General features: G+C 43.6%; 1 long non-coding RNA gene across 1 annotated transcript; it reads left to right on the top strand.

Annotated features, from left to right (window-relative positions):
• The first annotated feature begins 2754 nt into the window (after window positions 1-2754).
• LOC103583216 lies at window positions 2755-3707 on the top strand. The gene is made up of 2 exons (XR_549837.1): window positions 2755-2832; window positions 3464-3707. It is a non-coding gene; the product is annotated as an uncharacterized LOC103583216 (long non-coding RNA).
• The last annotated feature ends 1502 nt before the right edge of the window (window positions 3708-5209 follow it).

Below are 5209 nucleotides of genomic sequence, written 5' to 3'. Positions count from 1 at the left end.
AATATTAAATCAAATTGGAATATCCAACTTGCTACTGAGAAAGATTTCTTGTCCGTAAGACAGAATCTGGCTTTGGACTTTACCTTTTAACTGTTTGTACTGTGTTTCATTCAGGGGCATGCTTGATCAGGCTCTAAGCTTGCACACACACACAGGAGCATGGGCTACTCTCCAGACCACCTATTTGCTGCCTTGATAGACTCCTGGATCTAGAGAAAAAAGTAGAGCAGAAGGTGAGGCCCATTCTATCAAAAACCTCAGACCGTGGAAGGAGGTTCAGGTCTTCTTATTTCCAGTAGACCTGGTAAGGCTGCTCTTTGCTGACAGTAAAACTATGGGTTTCTTGTTATTTTACTTTTTTTCTGGGGTAAGTGTACAAACAGTGTAGGATATTTTGCCATTATTATCAAATTCTTGGAGTAAATTTTGTAGGAGTCTCTAGGATACCTCATCTTAATCCCCTACTTTNCAAATTCTTGGAGTAAATTTTGTAGGAGTCTCTAGGATACCTCATCTTAATCCCCTACTTTCCAAATTCATCTCTTCTCACAGGGGTATAGGGAGACAAGTAGAGTAGGTGGAAGTTGGTGCAGAACTTTATTGTAATATTGAATTAATTAAACATCAATAGAAGCCTCAGCCTCTGAGTCAGGCCTGACCTAAAATATTGTCTGACTCCCACATTGAGGAGGACATGTGGCCAGAAAATGCTCTCCAGATGCTACTGTCCTAATGGGCATTATCACTCTAATCTCTGTCATGCTGGGACTTTAAAGACCATAACACCAGGTCCTGGATAGCTGTAACAGTCAATTTGAGAGCTGACTGAGAGTTAGTTTGAGGGGAATTTTAGCGGTCTTAACTGATTCATGAAGTTTTCATAAACTACATCACCTGTGAGGTAAAGTAGATGATGGAGCTTATATTTAACACAACCAGATTCTAAAATTGAGTATCGAAGTAGCGGCTTTTCAACTCTCTGTGAGTTCATGATACTGCTTACAAATAATTGTTCACCATTCAATTGCCTATTTATTTGCAGTCATTTTTCACAAACAGGGAGAATGTGACAGCTCAACTTCAGAGAGCCAAAGTGAAGACAATTCCTGGGAGTTCTGAAATTGGCTTCTGCATGTGGACAGAGGAGAAATTTAATAACTCAAAATTTAAATAAACTCTAAGAATCTCATTTTTTGTTAGTTAGGTTTTCTAGGTGATCAGAAACAATGTGCCAGATGCTATCATTGTTTAACGCCTATTTTTTTCTCAGTTGGACTTTGAACTCAAAATGCTAAGGTAGTGTTTTGCTTTTTTTGTGTATTTATTAGTCCTCTTGTTACTTACAAAAGAATACCTGAAACTGGGTAATTTATAAATAAATGAAATTTATTTCTTACAATTTTGGAGGTTGGGAAGTCTATGGCCCAGGGCATGCATCTAGTGAAAGACTTCTGTGTGGGAACTCTCTACAGGGTCCCCTGGTGACCAGGGCACATGAGGGGAATGGACTGGGCAAGAATGAGCTAACCTTCTCCCTTACTCTCCTTAAAAAGCCATCAGAATGACACCCATTACTCCACGGATGGATCAATCCATCCATGAGGGCACAGTCCTCACCATCTAATCAATTCTTAAAGGCCCCACCTTTCAAATACCATAATTGAACTTCTCACTTTTATAACACTATTACAATGGTAGTCCCACTTCCAATAAGTGAACTTTTGGGGGACACATTTAACTGTATCAGTAAGGTTTCATTCAGTGCAGTCTAAGGTGTTACATTTGCAGGGTTTTTTATGGTGTCCAAAGAGCCTTCAGTGTACTCTTTCATTATATCATTATCTTTTTATGTTTAATATGTGAGGTTTACATAGGACAGGCATTATTTTCCCAACTAAGGGAGGGTAGGACAGAAGAGAGCGGAGGGAGTGACTTTTCCTTGAATCAGAAACAGTGTTCACAAGAACGTAAGCTCCCCTAGGGACAGATAGTCTAGTCTACTTTCTTCACTCATGTATCCCCAAAGCCTAGACCAGTGCCTGGCATACAGTGGATGTTAATAATCTCTTGTGGACCGAATCAATGAACCTGATTAGTACAAGAGCTGGGAATAGAATTCGGGTCTGCAAACTCTTTTATATTGCACCTTTTATATCGGCAAAAGTCATTCTCCGTTCTCGTGCTTCCCCGATCTTCCTTTGTTGTTTCAGGATGAACCTGTAGTTAGATGTGCGGCAACAAAGCCAGTGAGCCTTCTCACTGAGGGGCGCTGGAACCCCCACCACACAGTGACACCAGGCAGGAAAGCAGGGGCGACTTGGGGGGCTCGTCCCTGAGACCCTACAGCCGATGCCCCCCGATTTCCCAATGTTGTCAGTGAGGAAGATCTGCTGCCCCCCCCACCCGGGGCGTGGTCCTCACTTTGTTGGGGGAAGAGGGACAATTCTCTGGAAAAGGGCCTTGTGGGAGGAAGCCTTGTCCAGGCCACCCAGTGCCGGCCCTTGGCCTTGGCCGGGAAGGGCTCTCGGAGGCCTCTGACCTCAACATCCCTCATCCCTGGGGGAGTCCGGCGGGACCTGCGGGAACGAGGCCTGAAAGGGGAGGGGCCTGAGGGGCGAGACCTGCGGGGGCGGGACCGGGCCGGGGGCGGGGCCTGAAAGGGGAGGAGCCTGTGGGCAGGCGGCGGCAGGGTCCTCTCTCCCTTCTCTCCGCCTCCCCTGCTCCCTCCCTTCCAGATCTCCCTCTTTCCCCCCGCCCTTCCGTTAGTGCAGTCGCTCTTCAGGCCCGTCAGTTGCAGCAGCGACCATGGGTGCGTTAAGATTTTGCACGCAGGTAAGAGATCCGTGCCCTCCGCTGGTATCATAGAGGGGGCTTTTCGCTTCCTCCCCCGGGTCTCCCACGTGTAGAGACGGTCTCAGCTGGGAAAAAGTGGCGAGGGCACTCTGCGCCTCACGCAGGCGGAGGTTGGCTGAGCTGTCCAGCCCCCACCTGGCCCAAGCGTCAGTCCAGGCCTCTCCAGGTGTCGTCACGGAACCAGGTGCTAGTACCTGGGCTCTGGCAGGAGAGGGATAACCTTGATAGAAACCACCCTGAAGCGTCAGGAAGCTGATATTACCTGAGACAAAAATATGAAATTATGCAAAGATAAGGGGAGTGAGAACTCGAGGTAAAGAGAAAGTGAACTAAATGCAGACTGGTTGCTGTGGAGTGAGGGAACCTTGTCACTTTCAAATAATTTTCCCTGTAAGTGCTCTGGAAGAAGATTGATAATTGTTTCAGATTTCTAAAACACAAGAAAAATTCAGATTCAATAGTAGTGCAGGGTGGGGCATGAAGAAATGAGAATGGGTGAGTTTGGGCCTTTTCTGAGTTTTAGTCTTTTCTTCTTTAGCTGCCCCTTTTTATAAATGAGGAAATGAATATCCATAATTTTTGTAATCCATTTTTTTCCCTTCTTTTTCAGGGTTGTTTCAGGCCTGCTGTGCTGCCTCACTTCTTTCCCCTTGTCTATTGTTTGAAAATATAAATTTAAAGAACATGTGCGTAAGGGGGTGGGAGTGTGGAGGTGTGTGTTTGGGAGAAGGGAGTGACTAGAGTGGCTCAATGGTAAAGACCATCCTGGAAAATCATAACATTGGTGTCACTCTGCCTCGTACCACAAGTCTTCAGGATTATGTTGACAAATAAAAAACTTTTAGTAGCAGCGAGCCCATTTCTGAAGATCTGTGTTTTCCACCTGCTGTGAGCTCTTACCATGGTGCTTCCAGGACATAGTCCCCAACGGTGAAATATACCTCCACATGTACATGCACACATTTGTAATGTTACAAAGAGCAGGGACTTTTTAAAAGACAAATAATTTGAGGGTTTGAGATTGAACTATGTATGACAATTGTAAAGGGAACAAAAGGTATTATCTGGAGGTATGCAGTATGAATGTGAACAAAGAAATCAATGGATGTTGGTAAGGGTATGCAAAATTAAGTTTAAATGTACACTTGTTTTAAAAAGACCACCTGGGATCGAAAATAGACATTTGAAATCAAGTGAAATAATAGCAAACAAATTCTTTTTATGTGAGACTCATGCAAAATGTCCATTTTAAGAGTTGCAGGTACAAGCCCAATTTATAGCTGTACTGTTCTGTCATTTCATTATGGGAGTATATATACGCATTATGAAGCATATGTGTGTATTTTGGGATGAATCTTTATGGATTCACAAATCATGATTAATTCAATCACTCCCCAATGAATCTACCACCCACAAAATGAAAATAAACAAACAGAACAAAACAAAAGTTCAAAATAGAAGCTGAAATGAATTTTTCTGAGAATGGATAAACTTATTGGTAGATGTGGAGTTTTAAATTGTTGCGGGCCGGCCCGGTGGCGCACTCGGTAGAGTGCGGCGCTTGGGAGCGCGGCGGCGCTCCCGCCGAGGGTTCGGATCCCATATGGAGACCTGTCTGCTTACTGGTTGAGTGCAGTTCGGGCGCGACACTGAGGGTTGCGATCCCGTTACCGGTCACGAAAAAAGACAAAAAGGAAAAAAAATTATTGTAATATTAACACCTTTTCATAAACTTATTTCCATATTTACTATATAAATGCTACTAGTGTTATTGTGGCTTTGGGATTAGTGTATATGCCTGGCTCTGTGGGCAGACTGAAATATATTAAATATATCAGTTGGGATTGAGTAAAGACAACAGAAGTGCCATTACTTATTCTGAGGTCATTTAATGTAAGACATTGGCATAATGTTTTAGTCCNGGATCTGCCCCCATGACTCAATCAGTTTCCAACACTGCCACATTAGGGATCAAATTTCCACGTGAGTTTTGGAGAGGACACCACATCCAAACTCTGTCACATAACAAGTATTAATTATTCAACAGACATAAATTAATGTACATAATTAGTTTTTAAAAGTATTGACGAACTGAAAGGAAAAGTATACTGCGGAATGTGAGGCACTATAGCCAGATTGTCTCCCATTTCAGCCCAATGGAGATCTTGTCTCTTTGTACCAGAAATGGTAGGGAGCAGGAGAAGAGGAGGGTGAGAAGATAGGTTCTGGATAGGAACAACTGACTGCTATGGTCTGAATGTTTGTGCCCACCCCAAATTCATAAATTAAAATCCTAATTCCCAAGGCGATGGTATTAAAAGGCAGGGCTTTGGAAGATGATTGGGTCATGAAGGCT

Source organism: Galeopterus variegatus, unplaced genomic scaffold (genome assembly GCF_000696425.1).
Source record: "Galeopterus variegatus unplaced genomic scaffold, G_variegatus-3.0.2 Scaffold20649, whole genome shotgun sequence".
NCBI lineage: Eukaryota > Metazoa > Chordata > Mammalia > Dermoptera > Cynocephalidae > Galeopterus > Galeopterus variegatus.
This window is presented reverse-complemented; position numbering and strand designations above follow the sequence as displayed.